At 45.8% G+C, this 26,586-nt stretch overlaps 1 long non-coding RNA gene across 1 annotated transcript; it reads left to right on the top strand.

Annotated features, from left to right (window-relative positions):
• Positions 1-20,380: 20,380 nt before the first annotated feature.
• Positions 20,381-26,152, top strand: LOC112651217 (uncharacterized). The gene is made up of 2 exons (XR_003130677.3): positions 20,381-20,511; positions 25,972-26,152. It is a non-coding gene; the product is annotated as an uncharacterized LOC112651217 (long non-coding RNA).
• The last annotated feature ends 434 nt before the right edge of the window (positions 26,153-26,586 follow it).

Below are 26,586 nucleotides of genomic sequence, written 5' to 3'. Positions count from 1 at the left end.
GTTTCAGGGAGTGGCTCACTGGGAGTGAGGGAAACTGCTGTCCAAACCCCATGTCACTTGACATTTCAAAACTCTGCCCCTGGACCTCTGTGCCCATCCCTGAAGCTTAACAGACATCAAGTGATGGAGCCTGGAACAGTGCTCAGTGGCTGCCACAGGCCGGAGAAGATTCAAGAAGCTGGCACATAATGAATTAGGTGTTGCATGGTTTACTGACCAGGGAGTTGTAAATTGTGGGGGATCAGCCTCTAGGAAATCTGAGGAGAATGTGACAGTAACACACATTTATTGAGTGCTCATTATGAACCAGGAATCACCCTAAACATCTCACCGAATACTCAAAGCTCTGACGTAGGTTTTATAACCCCTGGTTGAGAGATGGGGAAACAGAGTTTAAGTGGCTTGCCCCAGGGCTGAGCCGCCAGTTGAACCCAGGTCAGACTCTAAATGCACAGGCTAAACACCTGCACCCTGACTACTGTGCAGGAGCATGGGGAGAAGCAGAAAGACCAGTGAGGAGGGGACTACAATGATCCAGGTGAGAGAAAAATGATTGGGGCACCTGGGTGATTCAGTTGGTTGAGTATCAGACTCTTGGTTTTTGGCTTGAGTCATGATCTCAGGGTTGTGTAATTGAGCTCTGTGTCAGGCTCTGCGCTGAGTCCTCTTGAGAACCTCACTCTCTCTCTCTCTCTCTCTCTCTCTCTGTCTCTCTCCTCTGCCCCTCCCCCTGCTCGTACATGCACTCTCTCTCTCTCAAAAAGATAAATAAATAAAATCTAAAAATATTTATAGAAAAACTCTTGCTTACACTAACATGGTATTGGAGAAATGGCAAGCAGTGGTTAGATTTGGGACAGGACTTGTTGAGGGTTTGGATGTGAAACATGAGAAAGATATTAATCAAAGACAAGACCTAGATTTTTGGCCAGAGCCACAAAGTGCAAGGAGATGTTAAGATCTGTTAAGATGCGGACATTAAGGGCAGGACAGGGTTTGGGGGTGGGGATCCAGAGCGAACCTGGAAGGTCAATCCATCAACCACAGGGAAACACCATCAGTGGGGAGGTAGGGAGAGGAGGGATAGATTGGTTATCGTCAGTATGTAGGCACAGCTTAAAGCCCTGTGCTGGATAAGATCATCATATGAGGGACTGTAAATAGGAACATGGTGAAGGGTTGAGCTTTGAAGAGGTTAGCCATTAAAGGGTGGGCTGTGGAGGGGTAGCTAGCAGAAGAAACTGAGCAGGAGCAAGCAGCGGGTAGGAGGACAATGTTGAAGGAGGAGATGATTGAAGGAGGTGACAGTTGAAGAAGAACATGTTACAAGAAGGAGAGGTGATCACCAGGTCATTGCTGCCGAGGGTCAAGTAAGACAAGGAGAGGTTTGGCCATTGGCTTTCAAGAAAGGGTAGCCCATTGTTGATCCTGACATCCCAGTGATGATGAACTCTTTAGACCCCTCCTGCTGGCTGCCCTTGAATTTCTAGGTGAGGATTCCCAAGATTATAGAGCCTAGAGATGACTGAGTCCAGCATTTAGAAAGTCTTCTAATTTTGAACTTTGGATCTGCCAGTAGCTGTGTGACCTCGGGCAAATTACTATCCCTTTCTGAACTTCACTTCCCTCATCTATAAATGGGGGAAAATCAAGCTGCCTGTCTTATAAATTGTAGTGAAGCAAGAATTACATGAAATCATATATATAAAGTAGGTGCTTAATATTATTATTATTATTAATAGTGTAAGCTTACGAGTGGTATCTATAGTTCTGAGAAAATCAATGTCCTAATTTTGAGCTGGGCTGCTTAATGCTAAAGAAAGTGATGGGAAGTTCTTTGAAGTTTGAAACATTCTTTTCCCTGTGCCATCCAAAATTCTCAGCACCTAACTGGACTTACCCTGATGATGTCAACCCCTGCTTTGAGCAGTTCATCCTGCTGTCTGGGAAGAGCCCAAGAGGCCCACCTGGACCCATAAGGCCTGAGGCGTCCAGGTCTCACTCCTCCAGCTTCTTGCAGTTTCCCGACATTCCTACTGTCCCTCCAGCAGTGGGGCATGGCGTGTGCTGTTCCCTCTTTTACAAAGTCCCTTCCCTTCCCTCTTCCCAGTGTTAAATTCCCATCTTTCTCTTCCTAGGACAATGGTCACTTCCCTGGGATGCCCTCCCCGAGCTCCTGGACTGGGTCAGATTTCTTTGCTATAAGTGGCCGGAGCCCCTGTGCCTCCTCCACGAGACTCAGCATATTTCTGATCATACATCCTTGCTGTGAACCTCGGTGTGATCCCTGACTTCACCACTAGACTCCAAGAGCAGGAGGGCAAGGCCGGGCGTGCTTTGCTCACCAGCTCATGTCTTGTGTCAAGCCCTGGGGTCTGGCATGTAGGACGAATACAACACGGAATTGTTGACTGAGTGAGTGAGTAGGTGTTTAATGCAGTGACTAAATGAGCAGATGGCTTTCCTTTTTTTTTCCAAAGCAATGCAGGTGTCTCTGAAAGGTTGTTTGAAAGGCAAATAAATGTAAAACAAAATCTTATTTCATATACCTTAATTATACTACTAAGGAGAGGGAATAAATCTTGCCCTTGAAATATAATATAGTCATACTTTAACATCTGGACTGTCATTTCCACTCATTTACTTTTTAAAATGGTAATCTCCTGATAAGACATGAATAATGGCACTTAAAATAGGTTCCCCACTTGGCTCAGCCACTAACTAGCTGCTGATCGTAGACAAGTCACTTAAGCTCTGCGTGTCACTATTTACCTCATATGGTTCTTGTGAGGCTCTGGTTGGTGGTGTGAAAGCTCTTTGAAAGCAAGGTCTTATTTATTAACCATTATTCTCAAGAATATGAATAACAAGAAGGAGCAGGCTGCGTGCCCGAGATGGTTGAGTAGATTTGCAGGGCTGGAGGATTGCGGCCACAGAGAAAAATGAAAAGAGAGGAGAGATGAGTTGAGAAATTTAAGGGGGGGCTGATAAAGGGAAGAGGGGATCAGAGATCATGAAGACTGGGGGTTTATGTCTGCCAGGCTAAGCAAGAAGGGGAGGGGGGGTTGTTGGTGTCTAGAGCTGGGGAAGGTGACCTGAATAAAATCACCCTGGTGGCGAAATTCTTAGAAGCCACACGAGGGAGGGAAAGCATAACCCTTCTTCCCCCTCCCTCGGCTTGCCATGTGGTTGCACAGGAGAGATGCTGCGTGTCCCCCAGGTGACCTTGGCCGCTTAGGTCTGGGAGGCTGCACCCAGCTTGGCTGCTGCGCGAGGGCAAAGCAGCTGTCGCTGGGTTTGCCAACCTGACGAATTCTGCTGCCCAGTGCAACCTGGATGCAGCCCCTGGGATGGGGGGGGGGGGCCTTTCCAGGCTGGGAGTGGGAGCAAAGAAAGCCAGGAGGGCAGGGAGAGGAGGAGCAAGCGATTCAAAGCCTCTGGGGCTGGGCAGGAAATGTGCAAGTAGGGCAGCCCCGGGAGGTGGTCCTGCAGAGCCCCTCCTGGGTAGAGGGGCAGGGGCCTGAGGCCACAGGCCACCGATGCCCTGAGTGAATGGGGCTCCATCACGTGTTGCCAGCCAGCTTTTCCAAGGAGGCTGGCTTTTAAATGTGGAATCACACCATTTGTAGAAAAACAAAAACCAAGCAAACAAAAAACCCCTGCAGGCACAACAGGCTCGTCTGATGGTGTCACTTGGGCTGCTCATTCCTGATGTCCTTTGATCCCCATCTGAGGGCTCCTGGCACGCCCTCTCCCTCCCCCTTCCAGGGGGAAAGCCCTGCAAATTCACTTAACTCATTGTCCGTCTCTAAGAGGTGACGAGTCAGTGCCTTTCTTCAATACTAGGAGAGACAGACTCTGCTGTCCTATTTCTACACGCCCATTGTGCTCTCTTTCCTCCCCTCCTAATTCTACTCTGGAAACCCCGAGTCATTCATTTTAGTCATTCATTCACTCATTCAACAAGCAATATTCAATAAACATCCCCCTAGGTGTCACATGCTGCCTGGTGCTGCAGACGGTGCATTTACATTCTGGTGTGGAAGGCAGACCGTGAGAAGTAAACAAACACAGAGTAAGTGTCAGCTTGTGATAGGTGCTACGAATAAAGATAATGCAGGAGAGAGAGTGATGGAGTTATTTTAGATTGGAAGACCAGGAGAGGCCTCGCTAGCCTCCCTCCTCCCACACTCGGTGATTTAACAAGATTTCACTGGGTTTCCCTGGCCTCATTCATAGGTGCTAATGAGCAGCTGGGGGTTGGCAGAGTAGCTACAGTGATTAAAAAAAAGGGGGGTTTCCCCTACACCCTCTCTATCCCTGGCCTCTGAAGTAGGCTCAGCCCCAGCCAAGGGGAGCAGGTGCAGAGCTCAAATCCAGATTAAGAGTAAGTATTCCCATTTGTCTGTACAGCTGGAAACAGCTGGCCAGATGAGTCAGCAGAAGAGGGAGGCTGTAGGCTGCAGGCCAGTGGGTGGAGGAGGCAGGAGGGAAGCTCCAGGCTACGGTCGTGCGTCTCCTGCTCAGATGGCCTAACTCAAAGGGGAATAGTCAGACACCGGGATGCAGTAAGTCAGGGTAGGTCTTAGTGTCCAAAACAGGCACCTGTCCCATGCCCCGGTCTCTGACTAAAATCTTACCATCAGATAGTCACTTTTCTGGAAGGTGCAAGGGCATCTCGAAATCTCTCTTTTTCCAAAAGAGATAATGGCAGTTAGTGTGATGATCCATGACCCATAAGGCCCTGCATGATTTACAGCCCCTGCTTCTTGGGCTGGCTTTATAATCGGGAGGGCCTAGAGCAAAAGGACAAATTGGCCCTGCTGCCTTATTGTGATCTTCCTGTGGATAGAGGGGTCTTACCTTTCTGTTTTGGTTTGATGGCCGTTCCAATGCCAATGCCTCGCACCTGACAGAGGCTCACTATTTGTTATTGTTGAATAAAGGTGTTTGAGTCAGGATGTGGATGTGTTGCTGGGGCTTCTTTTAACATTTATTAAGTACTTACTGTGTATTAGGCACTGGACTAAGGCAGTGGTTCTCAGCCCTGGCTGCACAGGAGTATCACTCCAGGATTAAAAATCTTAAAAATCCCAATGCCAGACTCTCCTGGACCAGTTCTGTTAGACTCTAGTGGGAGTGGGCAGCAACATTTTTAAAGACTCTTTTGTGTAGCCAGGCTTGAGGAGCAGGGGGAGGGGGGCTGCTGTACCTTCCCTGTTGTCAAAGGCCGCTGTACATCAGAACCACCTAGCTGCCTTGGTTACTGCTCAGATACCTGGGACTATTTTCAGAGATTCTGGACCAATTAGTTTGAGAAAGAGCTAGCTAGCCTGTTAACAGGATCCTCAGGGGATTTTGCTTACACCAGAGTTCGAGAACCTGACTTACCTTGATGAATGCTATGACTGTGCCCATTTTATAGACAAGAAAGAATAGATTGAGAGAGGTTAAGTCGTTTGTCCAAGGTAACGAGGTCGGCAGCTGACAGACCCGGAATTTGAACCCAGGGCTTCTGAAGCCATGATCTGAGCTCACCCACTACCTCCCCTGCCTTTTCTGTGTCTTAAAAGACTAGGTGTGCTCCAAGCGTAGAGAGGCGATAAGATGAAATAAGGATAGGATGCATCTAATATGGTCTGTGTTGAAGATGGACAGGTTGGTTAAATTACCAGCTCTGTGGCGGTGAAACGAGTCCAGCAGGGAACCGACCTCCATCCCAAGGGTCACTTGGGCTTTAAGTGGCGGAGTGGGGATTCCAACCCAGCTCTCCAGGCCCCGGATTGGGCCACTTTCCCCAGACCCTCCCTGTAGTTCCGCATTGGCAGTCGGATCGCTGAGCTCCTAGGACATTGCAGAAGCCGTGATGGTGCCTGGCACACGGGGACGCCCAGCAAGGAGGCCTGAAAGGGTCAGAGGGGCGGTGGGGTTCCGCGCGCTGGCTTTCCAGTAGAGACCACTAGAGGGCGGTCTCGGACAAGAGAAAGAAAAGTGCTTCCCTGTTGTTTCCAGGACTGGAGAAAAATAATACATTTGTGGCTACGGATTTAAATCAAAAGGGGAGGCTCTAATTCACAGAGCAATTAAAGGGAGCGTTTCTTTCCCCTGGGCTTGCAGGCTGATGGGAACCTTCCTCAAGCCACTGTAACCCGTGGGGCCACCCCATGACCTTTCTAGACTTAAAATCAACAGATTAAGAGGGCAGGAGGGGAAATCTTGGTCAGCCTGAAATGTGGATGTTTATAGTTAATAGAATTTTTTTTTTTAAGGACATTTTGTAGCTTCCCAGACTTTTACAACATTGATGGGAGTTAATGTTTCGAGAAATGGTATTATGATGAAGTTGTATGCTGAATTAATTTTCCATAAATAAAACCATACATTTTCGCAGATTGTTTTTTCTGCCCTATCATGGAGGTGTGTGCTCTCCATGGATAAACATTCTCTCCCTTCTTTCTTCTGGCCCTCTCTCTTCTCCATGAGTCCCAGGGTAAGACAGACCCGGGTTTGAAACTGAGCTATGTTGCCACTGGTTGCATGACCTTGGATTAATGGCTTTACATTTTTTGAGGTCAGAGTTGTCAACTAGAAAACAGGGGTGAATGATGACACTGAAGGTCTGTCATGAGAGTCAAAGAGAAAACCTGTGGAAAGGTGCCTCATGCGGAGCCCTTAGTTCTGCTTAGAACTAAGATCGAGACTGAGAAATAGGCACATGTTTCCTTTGGAGCTCCTTCTAGCTTCTTCTCTCTGCCCCTTCTCTTCTCTCCTCTCCTCTTACATCAGGCACCCAAAGTTCTGTTGTCAAAAGAACAGCAAGTCTTTAGTGAGGGTTGACCAGTTGCTCTTCCCCGGGGCCACTGCAACTATCCCCAAGACCACACTTGAGAAGGTACCCACCCTGGAGAGAGACCCAGGGGGATGAATTTCAAATGGCAGTGTTTCAGACTCAACACCTCCTTAGTACTAATTATTGTTACAATTATAATATTTCCTGGCCCATACGATGTGCTATGCTCCATGCTCAACGTTTTATATACATTATTCCCTTTCATTCTTACCACAAACCTTGTGTTTCAGCATGTTATTTTTACAGGTGAGGGAGGACACAGAGGATCAGAGAATTTAAGTGACTTGGCTGAGTTCACGCAGCTATCAAGTGGCGAAGCTGGAGACAAACCTAGGTCTGACTCCAGGGCTTACTCTTGAGAAGGGGCCTAGGAATAAAACACGTACCTCATTGGTGTTATTCCAAGATGACTTTATAGAAAAGGGTAGTGTGTCAGGAAGATTGAAAGGAAGGAGAGGACACATGACAGAGAAACCTGGGGAAACTCTACGGTGGTGGTATCATTTGAACATGGCCCCGAGGATTAGTTTGGGTTCCAGCGGGCAGATATGAGGAGGGAAGGAGGCAGTAGAGGGGAGAACCATGAATAGCTGAGGCAGAGAGGCTGGAAAGCATGGGGTTTGCTTTGGGGACGTGGATGTGTCAGCAATCCATCACCACAGGAGGGAGGTGCTACCTATCATTGTTTGTATTTTACTGAGGAGGAAACCAAGGCACTGGGAAGATAAAGAATTTGGCTAAGGTCACACAACTAAGTGGTAGAGCTGGGATTTGAACTGCCATCTCTCTGGCTCCAGAGCCTTTTCAAAGTGGAGGTCACATATGGATCTCACGTCAGTCATCAACTAAGGGAAGGCTTTAGTACCTGAAGCTTCCGGGAGGATTCCAGGTGCAGCAGCCCAACCATGCCCAAAGGAGCATACCCATGTCACCTCCTCTCCCCGCCACTGCTCACCCCCCTCCCCAAAACATGTGGAGGCCAGGAGGGGGAGGAGAGTGGGGAACAGGACAATTTTCAGGAGTGGGGAACAGGACAATTTTCAGATTCCCAGATAATTGCAGGGAGACTGTACCTTTGTACCACACCCACCTTTTTACTCCCCCCTTCCTGGGATCAGGTTACCCTCTTACATTCTTTTACGTTTAATAATCATGACTGGACCCTGAGATAATAATGAGGCCTGCTGGAGGTCACGTAGCTAGCAAGCGGTGGATGGGACACTCAATCCCAGCCTGAGCCGCTCACCACGGTTCTGCTCTCCTCTCCTGGGCTTCGCCTGCTTCTCACAATGGCCCCTGAGACACCTCTGGGCTCAGGAAGTCTGACCCACTTGCCAGGGATTGAGGTTGGTGAGCCAGCCTGGAGGCCAGATGCTGACACCTGGTCCAGTGCTCTCTCTGCTCCAACCCCTTGAGTGTGTCCTGAGGAAGGGGTGCTGATGGACCCAGGGTATCCACTGTACCTCCACAGCTGAGGTCCTGGCCTCATGCTCCAGAGAGGATAGGAAATCCAGGCCACTGGTGGATCTGCTTATATATGGGTTTTAGGATCAACAGACTCCTGACTCATTTCACATATGTGACCAGAACCCACCTTGTCCATGGAGGGGCATTTGTAGGGTTGAGGCAATATTCACAGATGGGCCAGGGACTGATTTTGGCACATAAAATATTTAGAGGAAGGTTAGGTGCAAGGGGCACCCGAGGGGCTTCCCGCTGTGGATTTAGGGGGATTTCCAAGGTAGTAATGAGAGTGGGGAAGGGCAGAGGGGAGTGTGTGCCTTCATTCTCTCCTTCTGTCATTCATCTAGTCACTCAACCTACCCTAAACACCTATTATATACCATGCTGTGTTCAGGGCATGAGAAAAATAGCGGAGAAGAAAACAGACAAAATCCTTGTCCTCATAGTGCCCCCTACTACTAGTGATAATGGTGGGGGTAAGGGGTGGGGTGATCAAATACAATAAATACATAGTCAATTAGGTGATGGTGACAAGTGACATAGATGAAAAATAAGCCAGGGAAGGAAGCAGAGAAGGCTGGTGGGGTGAAATCTGTTGGCACATGGACCTTCACTCTAGCTCCACGGGGAGCTAGAATCAGGTTCTTTTTTATTCTAAACAAGCAGGTAATTATTCAGGGAACTCAGATTCACCCTATGTGGGTAAAATGCACGTAAGTCCAACACCTGGCAGGGGACACTCAGAGCCAAAGAGAGGCTTACAGGTGAAGCTACTCTCTGCTCTGTACAGGGCCAGTTCAGTTCATGCAGAGCCAGGGGACTCAGGCCCACCCTCCACTGCTGGGCATGGGAACAGCACTTCCATCGCCTGACTCAAGACCAGGATGGATATATGTCCTGGTGCCACATGCTGCCCTGGAGAGACAGGGGGCTTTCTTGCTGGCCAGTTACGGAGGTGGCTGGGAATTCTGGGGCTGGCTTTCCCTGCCACGAAGCTAAGCTCATCATGTTGCTACATGTTAAATGGGGGCTCGAGAGCCTGAACAAATCTGTACCAACACCTTCAGCTTAGGATCTACAGATACCCCTTCTTTTACAGACTGTCTGGAGGCCCAAGAAGTAGATTTATATGAGACAGTAGCTCTCTATTGCTTGGAAACTTAGGTCCTGGGAAAAGGAGCTGTGTTGGGAATCTGTACTAAGATACTTATGAACTTTAAAAAAAATATTAAAAATAGTTTTGTATTTGTTAATTATTTTGGATCATTTGTGACTTTTCATTAGCTCACTAAGTGCCAGTCACTGGTAAGGATTTATAGAGCGCCTTCTTTGTTCCAGACACTGTCCTAGGCACGGGTGTCATGGTCCCTTGTGCCTATGTTGTGAAGAGCCTAGAGACACACGTGGATGAGTGAATGGGTGGTTATAATATGGGCTGTGAGTGGGACAGTCGCAGGCTGTTTGGGGAGATACTTAAACATGGAGCCCAGGATGACTTCCAGTCAATGCTGGCAGGAGGTGACTGGATGAAGAAGCTTGGGAGGAGTGTTAGAATCTTAAGGAAGAGCAGTGCCAAGCCCGGAGTAGAGAGTGGGAGCAGAGTGTACAGCTGCAGCATCTCACCGTGGGGCGGTGGTGAGGTAGAGGTGACCCGTGGTGCATTAGTCAACTAGGGCTGCCCTGACAAAGGACCACAGACTGAGAGGCGTAAACTGGGAGGCGTCTTATAAGGACACCAGTCATGTGGAGTTGGAGTCTACTCTAATGATGCCATTTTAACTTAATCACCTCTTTAAAGCTCCAGATACAATCCCATTCCAAGGTCCTGGAGGTTGGGGCTTCAACATGTGAATTTGGATGTGAGGGACACAATTCATATCATAACATATGGGCAGTGCCTCGATCAAGAGAGTCCTAGGAACCGTGTTAAGGAGTATGCGCAAGGGGGGGGGTCATTGCAGGCTAAGGCAGAGTGACAGTGCTTATGTTTCATTTTACCAAGTTCTTACAGCAGTAAGGGCAGAGAAATGAAGGATGGAGATGAGTATAGAAGTGGTTGGGATACCCTCTGAGAGAATCTGGCAGAAGAACAGGAGACTCCGCAGGAAGAAACAACAGGACTTGTGATGGGCTACCTGTGGGGGGCAGAGCAGGGGAGTGTCAAGGGGGGCTGGATTTCTGGTTTGGGCCACTGGGCGCACCATGGAAATCCTCACTGAGCATTTTGGAGGAAAGCCTGGGCCAAGTGAGGGGAAGGAGATGAATCCAAGGTGGGGGGCAGGCTGATTTGAGGGGCCTGTGGGACATCTAAGTGGAGGGAGGTTTCCAGTTCTGGAAAGAAGTCTGGAAGTCTGGGTTGGAGATGTGGGTTTGGACTCATTAGCTCTGGATGGTAATTGAAGCCATGGGGACGGATGAGGGAGGGGTACTAAGCCTGAGTTTGAATATTCAGAAATGAGCTGAAACTCTTCTTATTAAAGCTGGAGGCGTGTGTGCGCAGAATGATTAACACCCCTGCTGATATGGAGACCCAATTTCCTGCCTGTGTTCTCCTGTCTGAGAGCCACTGGGAGCCTGGGGTGAGGAGGGTCTTCTGGGTGTTAGCTCCCTTCCTGAGGCCTGAGGACATTTCATCAGCTTTTGATACTTAGTGAGTCACTGGACACCTCCCAGCTGAGTCAGCCCAGGTACCCCACCCGGGAAGGACACACAAGGAACTCTTACAGACTGTACCACCTGAGCTGTGCATCAGAGGGAGGAAGACAGAGGAGAGGGTGGTGTGCCTTTCCAGGCCAGCATCTTGTCTACATAGGGATAGGTAATGATGCCAACGAACTATGTCTTTGCTGGGCTTGAGGGTGCATGACAAATATTTTTGGTAGTAGTAGTAGATTTGTCTTTTTAAGATGTCTTTCCCGAGCCACTTTTAAAATAATAACAGCTGACATTTAGAAGCATTTGACCTGCATCATCTCAATTCATCTTCACAGGTGGGCACTGTGGTTATTCCCATTTTGCTGATAAAGACAGCGAAGCTTGGAGAAGGGAAGAAGCTTGCACCAGGCTGTGATGGAGGGGCCTGGATACAAACCCTAGCAGGCTGATGTCAGGCTCCCACAGTCAATCATCAGGCTGCCATGAGCATTCCTTCATGGAAGCAGGAACTTTACCTCATGTGTTTCCCTGGCCTCATAGTCAAAGTACCCTGTGGCTCATCCCCAGCTCCCCAAAGGCTGTTGTGTGACTTGGGTAAGTCGCTGACCTTTCTGTATCTCAGTCTTCCATCTCTCATAAAATGAGATAATAGTGCCTATTAGAACAGGACTTGGGGGTGAGTTTAATATAATACATAATGACTGTGAAGCACTTGGCTCCATGCTGGGAACATAGTAAGTGCCTGTGGCAGGTAAGAGTGCCTAAACATGGCTGTATCAATGTCGATACCTTCCCAGAAGCTCCTTATCCCACGTGATGATGACATCCTTCACTGACCGCTGGGTTTAGATTCCTTTCTCTTGAACGAGCATGTGCCTTGGCCAACAGAGTGCAATGGAAATAACACACTGTGACTTCTGAGAGTCCACCTGCCACTGTCATTTGGTCTATCTTGAGACATGGGCCCAAGAAGCCTTGTGCCAATGTATAAATTGTCTGGTTAACCTGTGGTTACCATGTTGAAGAGAGAATGTAGGGAGACCCCCCACAGAGAGAGAGACTGATGCCCAGGAAGCCCCAGCTCTTCCAGTCCCAAGCTGCTTGAGTCTTCCCACCCTGGACACCAACCAGAGTAAGTGAGGCCAATGGCCCTGCCTCTGAGCCACCGCAGTGGATGCTGAGTAGAGACAAACTGTCCCTACCAAGCCCTGCCCTGACTGCAGATCTGTAAGCAAAAGGAATGTTTTTCTTTCAAGGCTCTATGTTTTGGGGCGGTTTCTTATGCAGATTAGATAATAAGAGCAATGCCCAAGAAATGGCTTTTGATGTTATTACTTCTGCCTGAATTAGTGCACTGTCACTAATTCCAGAAGTAGACAATAAATCAGAAAGATAATGTCTGGAGGTGGGGTAAATTTTGGTCCTGGAAAATCCCCAAAGTGTGTCAACTCCTATTGGCTATTGGAGCTAATGAGTGGCTATAAAAGCTGATTGGACAGTCTGAGATCAGAGGGTTTGTACTATGCAAATGAAAGATTAGCAGGATGAAAGCCCTATATGTGGCAGTGACATGTGTTATGTGGTAGGGAGAGGAGTCTGCCCTCATTTTTTTCTCTGTGAACCTTGTAGGCTTAGGTAAGATATCCTTTGACATATCATATTAACCATTCCCCAACATTTTCCTATCAATAATATCATTTCAGTCACACCATACACCCCCAGGATGGTGTAGGACAGGGATTCCTCAGCCCATATTCCAATTGGGCAAACTGGACACTCAGAAGGGAAGTGACAAGATTCAAGGACATATGACTGGTATGGGGCAGAGCAAAGAATGTATACACTCCTTGCCTTTAGAGCCTAGTTGTTCAGCCTACAAGCTGTGTAACTTTAGGCAAGCTAATTGGCCTCTCTGTGCATAAATTTTTCCATCTGTAAAACAGGAATACAAATAGTACTTCTTTAGAGGCACCTAGGTGGCTCAGGGGTTGGGCAACTTGACTCTTGATTTCGGCTCAGGTCATGATCTCAGGGTTATGAGGTTGAGCCCTGTGTTGGGCCCAGCACTGGGCATGGAGCCTGCTCAAGATTCTCTCTCTCTCTCTCTCTCTCTCTCTGCCCCTCCCTCTCTAAAAAACATATATCCTTCAGAGGGTTATGTGTAGTGAGGATTAAATCAGATATTTTTTGTGAAGTGTTTAAGATGCTCCTGACATATAAGAAAAAGCTAGGAAGTGGCTGAATCAGAGTTTTAGATCAGGTGGTCTATCTCCAGACTCCATATGCGTAAGCCCAAGTCCTGGTAATTCCTGTCAGCCCCCCTGAAAAGGCCAGACAGCAACATCCCAGGTATCCCACTGTTCTCTATAGAACATGATTTTGAGTCCTCCCTGGCCACCCTTCTCGGTTCGCTGTGCCTTGAATACATGATGCCCTGAACTGAAGGAAGCACCATCACCTCCTCTTTTATTAATGCAGCCCAAGATTACACTGCTATTTTGGCAGCCGCATCATACTGTTGACTCATCCTGAGCCGGCAGTCAAAATCCTAAGTGTTCTTACCACATGTGCTAGCATCAAGCTGCATTCCTGGCCAACTAGGATTGGTACAGTTGGAGATTTAAAAAAATCTCACCACAGAATTGTGTAGTTTGTTAGCTTTTGCTCACTGCTGTAGCCGGTCTGAGAAAGAACCCAGATGAGTTCCTCTCCCCTGGGTACCTAGAGATACCCCCATATGCTTTTAATATACCCTCCCTTTTTTCTTTGGTTAGTTTGAGTGGCTTGCTGTTACCTGCAGCAGAAAAAGCAAGCCACGGACTGGCTTCTGAGTGGCCTGCATGTAGAAAGACGGGAGGTATGGCCTGGATGTCGTAGCAGAGCGCAGAGAAAGGGAGCACCTGAAGCTTTTGCCACGTGCCAGGTCTGAACCCCAACTTTGAGTGGTTGCCACCTGAATAGGACAAAGCTGAGGACAGAGGCTGTGTTCCAGTAGGACACTGGCATAATTAATCAGGCTTCTAGCATATTGGTTGTTCAGATGGCTCCTGACCTCCCTAAAAGTGCTGTCATCTAACCCACATTTTTCCAGCGCCCATAGGATGAAATGAATTTTTGTCATGTCTAATTTCTTGCTGAACCACGAACTGGTCTAGTTTGGCCCAGGTATCTGCCTGCCTGTGCTCTGTTGGGCTGTAGCAAGGAGCAGACTCAGCAGTGCAAACCTGTCTTTGGAGAAGTGGCTGCGTAGGTTGAGCAGACACCCCAAAAACTTGTGTATAGGGATTAGTCACATTCATTTTAGGGTATTTCTTAGATCCCCTACACTTAACTTACAAAAATTTAACTTATATCATTGAAAATGCTGAATCAGGGATGCTTGGATGGCTCAGTCGTTGAGCATCTGCCTTCAGCTCAAGGTGTAATCCCGGGGTCCTGGGATCGAGTCCCACATTGGACTCCTCGCCAGGAGCCGGCTTCTCCCTCTGCCTATGTTTCTGCCTCTCTCTGTGTGTCTCTCATGAATAAATAAAAATCTTTTAAAAATTCTGAATCAATAAAGCTAAGGGTAGCATTGCTTTAGCAGGACCAACCTGTGGTTCCTTTTGGGAGTCATGCTCTGCAGGTCATCTCATGCATTACCCTCTGATATTCTTGCTTAAAATAGTATACATTCCCTTCAGTGTCACTTCTTGGTAAACTTCACTTGGCCACTCTACAGGACACAGTGTTACCTTCACTTAAGGCAAATTAAGGGGGCTTTTCCAAAGGTGTGGGCAGAGTGAAAGGAATACAGCCAGGGGAGGTGATGCCTTCCTGGAGCTAGCAAGAGCTGGAAAGCTTCTCCCTGCTGGACTGGAAGAGACAGAAGAGGAAGCAGTTCTTGGGGCCAGAAGAAAGTGGTCCTAGTTGTTAGGATTATAGGAAAGAGTGCCTGGCAGGACCTTTGGATAGAAGGAAGCAACCCACTTGGAACCACCCAGCAGGGAAGGAGCTGGGGAAATAGATATCTGAACCTCATTCCCTCCTCTCCCTCAATCTCCTGCCAATGCCTCAATTGGCTGGATCTAACTGGAAGCCAGAGGACAAGAGATCCTGTGGAAACAATACATACATGTTAGCCTACTGGGGGCGCAAAGAAAGATGGAAATAGGTGGAAAGTGGATCTGGGAGGGAGAAATGGAAAATATGCAGCACATTCTAAACGAGGCACCTGCTGTTTGCCTCCTCAGATCACTGCTTATTCTAATTTGTTGTTGCCACTGGGAGATTAGGCATGTGGTGAGGACTGTATCTGACTCGTTCATTGCTCCAGTCCCAGTCCCCACCAGTGGGCCTGGTTTGCTGTGGTGTGCAGTAGAGCTTGGAAAATGGGTGGGTGGGTATACTGCATCTGGTGTCCCTGCATGGGCCATGCGTCTCTGGGAGCAGCGAATGGCCCAGCACACTACTCACACACAAAAGGGACACTTTGGGGAATGATCATGTGCATGATTGAGTGAATGGATAAATTATAAGGGTAGAACACCTTGAAAATCCCATGGTGCATTAAACCTCAAATGCATTAAATTCAGCAAGGCCCGTTCCTTCATCAAAGGCATGATTGCATGTACATCATTTCTCCCACCCTGTTTCCACACTACCGGTTCTGGTAGCTTCTCCTCCATTTCCTCTGAAGCAGACCAGGGATGGTTACCTTGGGTCACTTGTTCAACCCTAGTCTTGGAGTGAGCTGCAACCAAGGCTGAGATGATCAGACTGTTTGTGGGAATTGGGCTCAAATCTGCCAATGGTGGGAAATGTGCTGCTTTTCTGTCTTTCCTACTTTCTTTTTTTTTTGGCCTAAGTGTATCTAGTATTTGTTGTTTGCATTTGAAGAACTGACACACACGGACACCAGGAGGAGAGTTCTAGACTTACCAGCCTATATGGTGATAGAGTTAAAGTCTTGGGCTTTGCCACTGCACTGCTTGGGTTTGAATCCCAGCGCTGTCACTTCCCAGGTGTGTGACCTTGGGCATAAGGTCACAAGGTCTTCTCTGTGTCTCTCATTTCTTAATATTCGAAATAGGAGAGTTAAATGAGTTAAAGCCTGCAAACACTTAATACAGTGCCTGTTACATGGTGAACACCCATTAAATATCATCAGGTGCTTGATCACCCAAGCAATTTGAGAAGAAAACAATTGAATGGAATTCTATTTTCTTAAATAATGGAGAAAAGAAAATCACAATGATGGGATAATTTTGGAATGAATTAGATGTTTTTCAAGGGCTGCTTGTCTCTTCCTTTCTGCTTCAATGTGGGGTAGGTATAGAAGAAAAAGAATCTGAAGCTGTTTCCAAAGGGGCTGTTCAAAAATAAGCTGGTGTTTTTTTATTTTTCAAGAAAATCTAAAGACCAATGACTGTATCTGGTATCCTCTCTTCCTTTTCTGAGAAAGTTCATGAGTTCTTGGCCCTGAATAAGCTTAGTTCTCCACAGCTTCCCACAAGGAAATTAAATTTTCAGGTCTTGCACAAAAGTTTAGTTATCACTAATAAAATCATTGGTGCTGTCACTGTAGGGTCTGTAGGAGTCTGGGGGGTGGAGGATGAATTTGACAGTGATGAGAAAATATTCTTCCTCCAGTATCCCCCCTCAGACATACAGACATGGGATGTATGCATGCACAGGCATACACATATGCGTACACAATGTGACACACTCCTTCAAGTACACACTAGCACAACCACATGCATATATTCACAGAAAGATGTACTTTCTCAGGGGCAGTTACTATCCCGAGTGATAGTTAAAAAAATTCAACCGATGTGCATTTTGGGGGTGTTTTCTTAGCCTGAGCTAAGCACTGAGGGAGGTGGGGACAAGAGGATACTATGAGCGTGATTATGTCCTCCTCATCCTGCCTTCTAGGAGATTCCAAAGCAATGTACTGCGGGAGATAGAGACACTTCCCAGTGTTGGATAAAAGGTAGACTATGACAAAGACTTCTCAGGAGGTTAAGAAATTGTTCAAGATTGCCTCCTTTCAGGGCACCTGGGTGGTGTAGTGGGTTAGGCATCAGCCTTCAGCTCAGGTCATGATCCTGAGGTCCTGGGATTGAGCCCTGCATTGCATTCCCTGCTCTGCAAGGAGCCTGCTTCTCCGTCTCCCTCTGCCCCTCCTCCTCCTCATGCCCACTCTCTCTCAAATGAAGAATCAAAAAAAAAAAAAAGATTGTTTCCTTGCTTTCATGTATTTTTTAAATGGGATTCGTGTGTTTCACACATTCTCAGTGCAGTTTTGATCAATCAATCTTGTTCTGCATTGGTCTACATTTGAATATTAGATCTGCTACTTAAAAACAATGGCGCTTTTGAGCCTGGTTTCCTAGTCTGTATATAGGATATTAATATTACCTGTACATATTAAGGTTGTGTTATGCTGCAAATAGCAGAGCTCGAATGACAGTGGCTTAACTAAATAGAGAGTGTTCCTCTCATGTTAACAAGCAGTACAGAGGTGGGCAATCCAGTATTGGTGCCATGGTTCAAGGAACTCATGAGGAACCTAAGCTGTCTTGCTGCCCAAGCACCCAGGGCCACAAGGTGGCTAAGAGATGAGTCAGTTTTACCTGTCCCCCTTTGAAGAGCCTCAGGAGAATCCCATTAAGTGAGTCCATCTTCCACTTCACTGGACACATATGCCAGGATGACCAACACTACCCTTAGGGGAAGCTAGAATATCAAGTATTTTAACTGAATACAGTGTTGCCTCAAACAAAACCAAGGTTCCATGAGGAAGGAAGAAGGGGAGACCCAGAGTACCTAAAACACTGTCTCAGAATTGTTGAGAAGATTCCCTGAGGTAATTTGCGTCAAACTTGGCCCAGTGCCTAACATGTGGTAACTGTTGTTATTATTTGACACTCTCCCCAGTGTCTTCTCTGAGGATCCCCTGGTGGGAAAGCCAACACTCGCTCTCCTCACTGTCCCAGGACTCCCTCCACCCATGATTCATCCCTCATGACTCAAGCCATCTCAGATTCTCCAGGAAGTCTTCCCTCAGCTGTCTGGTCCTCAACGATATCATCTGCTCTTTTGAAAACCTGTAGCACCCAATGATTATATCACTTGGTTCTCATCTAATATATATTTTCTGCTACAACTAAATCTACATTTTGTGTTTATTTTTCCTCTCAATTTATAAGGCAGACATTATGTTTTATTCCTACATCACAGCCTCAAAGCTCTCATTACTGGTTCTCTTCTTTTCTTTTTATTGAAGTTTGATTTGCCAACATATATTATATCACCCAGTGCTCATCCCATCAAGTGCCCCTCTCAGTGCCTGTCACCCAGTTACCCATCCCCCCACCCACCTCCCTTTCCACAACCCTTTGTTTGTTTCCCAGAGTTAGGAGTCTCTCATGGTTTATCTCCCTCTCTAATTTTTCCCACTCATTTTCCCTCCTTTCCCTTATAATCCCTTTCACTATTTCTTATATTTCCTGTATGAGTGAAACCATATGATGATTGTCCTTCTCTGAATGACTTATCTCACTCAGCATAATACCCTCCAGTTCCATCCTCATCGAAGCAAATGGTGGGTATTTGTCCTTTCTGATGTCTGAATCATAATCCATTGTATGCATAGACCACATCTTCTTTATCCATTTATCTGTTGAAGGACATTGAGGCTCCTTCCACAGTTTGGCTATTATGGACATTGCTTCTATAAACATTGGGGTGCAGGTGTCCAAAGAAGACATAGACATGGCCAACAACCACTGGAGAAAATGCTCCGCATCACTTGCCATCAGAGAAATACAAATCAAAACCACAATGAGATACCACCTCACACTGGTGAGAATGGTGAAAATTAACAAGACAGGAAATCTCATTACTGGTTCTTACACATATTAGGTGCCAATATTGAATAAATTATAGGGCATTCTGAAGTAGCCAGCTTTTTGTTCCAGTTGCTGATAGGGTTAGGATGTGGCATGCCAGGGGTTTATTCACATATGTGCAATAATGAATCCCACTCTTTTGGCTATTTGTCATTCTGTCTACTTTGGTTGGCATAGCTAAGATGGCCAAGTCGTGGTCTAGTAAATATGCAATGTGGCCACTCTCTGAACAAGAGGGGATAAAAAGTGAGGTTTAGGATGCTATCTGAATCAAGTCATCATTTTTTCCATCAGCTGAGGTCCTGCTGTGTACTAGGCATAGTACTGAGTATGGACCATTTGTTCTTGTATGCACAGCTTCTTCCCAAATCTTGAGGTAAGATGAACTCTATTGTTCAGCAATACTCACTTTCTTCAGGCTGTGAATCAAGGGGACTTCTCTGAGCTCATCAATTTCAAAACTTATTTCCTAAATGAGCCCCAGCCTCTTGCTTTCAAAGGGACCCTTGACAAATAATTAAGAAAGAAGAACATGAAGTAGGACTATTATGGGTTGGAAAGTTTCATATGTACCTGCCCCTTTCCTAGCCAGCTTGTGTCCTAGTTCCTATGGGGTCCCCAAATGAGCCAACCAGTAACCCCCTCTCTCCCAATGCAGTGGAGAGGAAAGGATTTGTCTTCAAGCCTATTGTTTCACTCCTTAAAGTGAGTGAATTCAGCAAATAATTTCTGAGCCTTTGTTGTGTATAAGGTACTGTGTTGGCATGGGTAACAAGAATGCAGATGTTAAATCAATTGAGTAACTGATTAGGTATTGGATTAGACTGTGCTAGCTAATGGGGATAGCTTTATCTTTTTAAGACTGATAGAGCACTTCCTGTGTCTATGAGCAAACCCCATGCTTACTGACTGATATACGTTTTCTCCTTGGATCCTCTGAGGGTTTATGTTCAAACTCTGAAACAGGGTGGAGAATAGACTAATTACCCTTTACTCCCCCACCCCCACCCCGCCACTTCCTGCTTTGTGTTGAATCCATGAAGGAGGAGGACAGGTTGGAAATATAAAAACAGTATGTGATATTCTGGGAAGAGACCACCTTTTTGGTTGAGGTGCCCCATGCCAATATGGGATGGCTTTAGTTGAACAGAAGTAGTTGCATTTTAGGTAAAGAGAGTTGTGCTGTCTCTGCCATGCCCTGCCTCTGAGTCTCTCTCAGGTCTGCTCAGTGTGGTTGAGATCTCAAAATGCCCCTACCACCCCATTTGATAGCAGAGAAGAATGTAGTTAAGAAGTCGGAATCAAGTGCTACGATGGAGTCACTGGGATGTGGCTTGAGGGGACATCATAGCAGAGTCTCTAGTGATGGGCCAAAGCTGGAGCTCAGGGAGGATATAGCCAAGTCTCAGGATCAACAGAGCCAAGAAGAGATGCTGGGTCAAAGGGAGGACAACCTACATTTACTGTGCCACTGTTACATCAGTGGTAGATACTTCAGACATGGATGTGACAGGGGGGCAAGCCAACACCCAGGCCTAGAGGGATGCATACCTCAGTGAAGGCCAACCTGGACATTGGGTGATACCTGGACCTGCCAGGATGATAGGCATTATCTAGAACAGGTGACCCTCCCATAAGGCCAGGAAGGTAAGAAAAAGCCTTCTGGGAAGTTAGCTTCACCCCAGAGGATACAAGAATAAGGGAAAGGGGGAGACTGTTCAATTCAATTGAATAAGTTACCCCAAAGAGATGGGTTTTGGGCAGAGGAATGATGGCATTATCTTGCAGAGGAAAGAGTGAGAGCTTATTTCACCATTTGCAGAAACAGTGGTACCAGAATTGTGACTGTGAACTTTATATCCACAAAGGGGGTTTAGGTAAAAACATTCTCAAGTATTTTCTTTTCTGGTCTTCTCTTGACTTCCATCTCAGAGAGCCTTCTTCATAAGCTGAAATGCTTGCCAGGACCAAGGTAGATATTAAACCAGTGAATAATGGCTGAGGCTTCATCTGTAGACTCCATGGTTCCCTGAGGGAATGCATATTCATATTCATCTTTTAATCAATGGAGAAACCAGAATATGATTCATCTCTCAGAGCTGAGGGAGAAGTCATGATGCCCTTGACTAGAGTCCCTTTGGCTTCTGGGTTTTTTTAGGTAGGGTCAAGGCAGCCCTGTGAGGAGCGCATGAAGGAAAGGAGGCAGGAGGTGCTGGGAAGGGAGGTGGTGGCTGTTTTGGACAAGGGCTCTTCCTGTCAGAGGTTCCATTTCTACCCAGACCCAGGCTCCTGCTTCAAACACCCACTCTCAGATTCATACCCTCACCACCATAGCGATGAGTGACCCTGCCTGGAGGCCCTTTCCCCTTCCACAGGCAGGAAGACGAAGGAATTATGGAAAAATAAAACAAAACAAAAACAAAACTGCTCTGTAGAGAGAAGGGGGGGCAATGAGGGGCAACTTCATTTCTCCCTTCCTTGGAGTATAAGCAATTTTACCTAATTTCTTTTGCACTAAATGAGGTTGCCAAGGAAATCGAAGTGGAGCGACCCCCACAGTGTGGGTTCAACTTACAGAAACTCAATATACTACCTCATAAACCAGATCAATTAAGAGGTGATTACTCACTTTACAGGCAACTGCTTTGCTTTTGCATAGGATTCCTTTACGGAGTAATTCCCTAGGGCATCTAAGAATTTGCTTATAGATCATGAGTACTTGATGGAAGGCAGAGAAACAAGAGCCATCATCTGCTCTACATCCAGGAGGAATGAAGAAAAAAGATGAAGGATCACTGAAATTATGTAAATCAGTGGGAAAACAGGATGGATATCCCAAATTAAATTTATATGCAACTTTGCATAACATTATAAAATATTAGCTTTTGCAAAAACCTAACATTTACTACTATATGCTGAACTGAGCAGTTTATTTACATGCTTTCTCATGACAGCCATAGATGTAGATATTATCCTCACCTGTAGATGAGTAAACTGAGGCCCAGGATGGGAAGCCGCTTTTCAAAGATCACAGATATTTCAAGTTCCCATCAGGCCATGAATAAAGTCATAAATCCAACTGCGTGTGTGTGTGTGTGTGTGTGTGTGTCCTTTGTGAATTTGTTTTCTGTATGAAGCACAAGGGGTTAATCAACATTCATTCCTCTATTTGAAAAATGTTTTCTAAAAAGGAAACTATTTTTGGATAGAGTGAATTAAAGAGTAAACATGAGTCTCGCTGTTAGTTTATTTTCACTGAGTGCACACACTCCTCCAACGATAATTCATCCAGGATGTGAGCTGGAACTCATTAGAAGTCACCGGGCCTGGGGGAGAAGATAAAACCACGATTAGAGACATCTGAGCCTTTTAGGACAATTTGTTATCTTGGGTTTCACTTTTAATAGGAGACACTAATTCACACGAGAAGTCCCCAGGGCAAGCGAATAGTGTCTTGTAATTGTGGTGGGTCCCTGGGGTGTCCAGGTATGAGCTGGCTCCTGGGCTGGGCGAGGTGCCAGCCTGGGGACCCTTGGAACCTCAATCAGCGTGGCATGGTGGAGGGATGATCTCTTACTACTGCATGAAATGACATGACTCCAAGTTGTCCCTTATGAGCTATATTTTTTTTTTTTTTAAAGATTTCTCCGTTCATCCTGATGGGAAGGTGAAGCCTGGGCCATGAGATCAGGTTCAAAGCAGTAGGGGTAGGAGAGAGGAGACAGTAACTATTCCAAGCATTGGATTCTCTCTGGTAGCTAAGTGGGTGAGAATGATCCACAGTGGGCCTCAGCTCCCTTGTCTGTAAAATGAGGAGGTGATGACACAGTCTCTCAAGTCCTTTTCAAACTGTGATAGAGTCAGAAGGGCAGAGTAGGAGAAAGACATCCTGGAGCTCAGTTCCCCGCTCAGCCCCTTCCCAGGCTGAGATGTTGGAATCATAACAGTAGCAGCGGGAGAATGTTGATTCTGTACTAAGTGCTGACATGATGCTAAATATGGTAAGTTCTGGGGCAATACTCTGAAGTAGGTGTTGTTCTCTTCATTTCACAGTTGAGGGACCTGGAGCACAGAAGGAACGTACCCAAAGTCACACGAACCCCAGTTGATTGCCTATAGGGCCTAACCACAACAGTCTTCATCTGTAAAATGGGAATAATGGCAAACCTTCCTCATAGGGTTTCAGTGAGGATGGAGCAACATCCTGAAGTAAAGTGCTTAGCATTGCTCCTGCTCACAGTAATAGCTAATTAAGTAAACTCTATTTGTTCAGCTCACAGAAGCTAATGGGAATAAGAGACTTAATTATTGTCTCTAAATATATGAAGGATTTTTAACGATTCACTTATGTTTGGTGCATATTGAGCCCCTACAGAGCCAGACTAAATGCTTGCATTATTCTTAAGTCTGTGTCATCCAGGAAGAGAATTTAATTTAAACAGAGAAATTTAATTAGACATAAAAATAACTTGACCTTCATACTGGTTATAAAATTCCAGAATAAATGATTGCAATTAGCTATGAAGGTTGTATTCCTGGTGTTTAAATAAAGAATTACTATTTGAAGAGTTTCCCAGCACAGCTGTGCAGGTTGTGTACTGCACAAATCCAGGGGTTGCCACTTACAACATAGTCTATAGAAATAGCAATCTTTACAGTTCCTCAGCACACAAGCTGCATGGCCATTTGTGGCAGTCCTGCCTATTTGTTCTGAAGTGTTTAGGTACAAGCTTGTCCTGTTCAAGCTGTAGGAATTCATGACTTTGAATCAAAGTTGAGATGATCATCTAAGAAAGGTAAACCTGTGGCTTGCACAATACAGGTCATGAGTCAGGGTTCCATGGCAGTCACAGATAACACACCATGGCTTCAGAATCCCTCTCAGCACAACACTCTAGGGGGTAACTACCAGTAAATCAGATATATTGATAGCACTTTAGCTAAAGCACAAAAGCTGTTTAGCCCAGTGGCTTTGTCTGGAGTCTGGATGCCTGGGTTCAACACTGAGCTCTGCCACATATTATACTGGTGACCTTGGTGAATCAGAGTTTCTATTCTTTTTTTAACCTAAGTTGTGTGCGAATGTTCATGTGCATACTCACACACTGTGTATTTTTGACATCTCTGATACTGGGTATGCCATGCAGTTTCTGGTGCTAAACATTGCCCGTGCTCATGCACCAACCCTGCAGAATGCTGATGGTGTCCTGGGAACGCAGCCCAGAGATGCCAGAGGGGCACCCTTTTGAGAAACCCTGCATCATCAAAGCTCTGGGTGGTACCGAGGATAATCACATGGAAAGACTTGAGCATTGATGACTCTGAGTGGAAAAGTGTTGAGACTCTAGGTGTAAAGCAGATTTAGGACTACCCTGACCAACTGGCTTCCCTTGAATATATATTTCTATGATTGTACAAAAATAATATGTGGTCTAAAAAAAAAATCTAGCCATGATCTTTTGAATGAAAACTGAGGTTTTGCTAGCCGCGGGGAAATAGAGGAACACCTGTTGGTTAGTGAACCAGAGGTGTCTGCCACACTCAGCAAGTTGCTTAGCTTTTCCTTGCCTCAGTGTCTCCATGTGTATAATTGCAATAATAATAAATACCTCAGAGGATGGTTTTGAAGATTAAATAATACACAGGAAGTACTTAGAATCGTGGCTGATATATGGTAAGGGCTCAAACAGTATTAGCATTTATTGATACTATTCTTCTTCTTTGTTGTTATTATTATATTATAGTTATTATTATAATGCCACCTTAAATCTAGGTGGATACTGAGGAGTTTATGTTCTGGTTATAGAGGCAAGACTTACATGTGGAAACCAAGAAGAGGGTCCCTTGCTTCCTAGTCTTTACACATATTCTTCCTTCTATCTGAAACATAATTTATCATCATCTCTCCCCAACCTTAGCCTGGCAAATTCCTGTTCATTGAGCTATGTCAGCTTAGTTGTTTCCCCTCTCTCCATTCTTTAAATATCCTGTCTATGCTGAACATTTCCATAATCTTCCTTATGATAGCAATATTATATTGTGATTTCCAGTGCATAACACAAAGTAGGTGTGCAGTGGGATTTTGTTGAATAAAGAAGAGAAGGAATGCATTTCACTTAGAATTGTTTTAGTTAGAAATGACAGAAAAACCTAATCTAACCAGATTGAATCAAAAGAGAAACAGACTTCATAACTGAAAAGCCCAGAGGTTGATTTGACTTCAGGTGTGGTTCGATTCAGGGGCTTAAATGATGGCATTACTATTCAGTTTAGTTTCATCTCTCAGCTTTGCCTTCCTGAGTGTTGGTTCCATTTCCAGGTTTCCTGTGACATTCCCTGGTATCTCCAGATGTTCATTTTTCCTCTAATCTTAGGGAAAAAGAACATGTTCCTCTTTCTCACTAGTTCCACCAATAGTCTCACTGAATCTTATGGGGTCACATGTCTCTGAAAAAAGCCACTGTGGCCAGAGGTGGAGTTGGGTAGAGGTTTCCTGTCCTGGAACACATGGACTGACAGTGAGAGGTAGATTCCCAAGGGAAGGTTTGGGATACTGTATAGAATGGGGCAATGGATACTAGACCACAGAACAACAGAAGTTCTCTATAAAATGAGTGAATGGATGGGTGAATAAATGAATAAATTACACAGGGCCAAGTAAGAAAATCAGTTATAAAGAAGAAAGAATAGAATTTATAGAATTTGTGGTAGAACAGAATAATGGCCCCCCAAAGATGTCCACATTATAATCCCCAGAACCTATGAGTATGTTACTTTACATGGCAAAGAGGAATTTAGGTTGTGGATGGAATTGAGGTTGCGAATCATCCGACCTTAAAGTAAGGAGATTATCCTGGATTGTTGGGGGTGTACCCAAAGTCATCACAAGGTTTCTTGAAAAAGGAAGACAGATGGGGCACGTGGTGGCTCAGTAGGTTAAGTGTCTGACACTTGGTTTCGGCTCAGGCCATGATCTCAGGGTCATGAGATGGAGCCCCACATCAGGCTCTCTCTCAGCTGGGAGTCTGCTTGAGATTCTTTACTTCTGTCCCTCCCCCTGCTTGCCACCTTCTCTCTCTCTCTCAAATAAACAATTTTTTTTTAAAGGTCAAGATGGAAGCAGAAGAGTGATGTGATGTGAGAAGGACTCAATCAACTGTTGCTGACTTGAAGATGGAGGAAAGGGTCTTGGGCCATGAAATGCAGGCATCCCCTAAAAGCTGGAACAGGCAAGGAAGTAGATTCACTTCTAGAGTGTCCAGAAAGAAACATAGCCATGCAACACCTTGATTTTAGCCTAGTGAGACTCATTTTGGATTTCTGAGATGCAGCACTATAAGATAATAAGTTTATGTTAGTTTAAGCTGTTAACTTTGTGTTAATTAGTTATGACAGCAATAGAAAGCTAATGGACTTCAGACAGAATAACAGATATTCTCTACAGAGCAGTTGAATGAAGGAATGAGTGATAAAGGACCATGTAATGAAATCAGTGGTAGAGAGAGAAGTGCCCTAGAGTTCAAAGGAGTTCTTGACTATACCTACCTCATCTTTGTAGGTGTAGTCAAGAAAGGGCTCCTGGGGAAGGCAGGATTGTGGTTGTCGTATTTTATAAGCCCAACAAAAGGAGAGGGATTTCTGGCTGAGAAAAGTGGAGTGTTTGAAGGCAAGAATGAATTGACATTGGGATTGCAAGGTACAGTTGGAGGAGACTATGGGGTG

This window comes from Canis lupus, chromosome 4, assembly GCF_003254725.2.
Source record: "Canis lupus dingo isolate Sandy chromosome 4, ASM325472v2, whole genome shotgun sequence".
NCBI lineage: Eukaryota > Metazoa > Chordata > Mammalia > Carnivora > Canidae > Canis > Canis lupus.
This window is presented reverse-complemented; position numbering and strand designations above follow the sequence as displayed.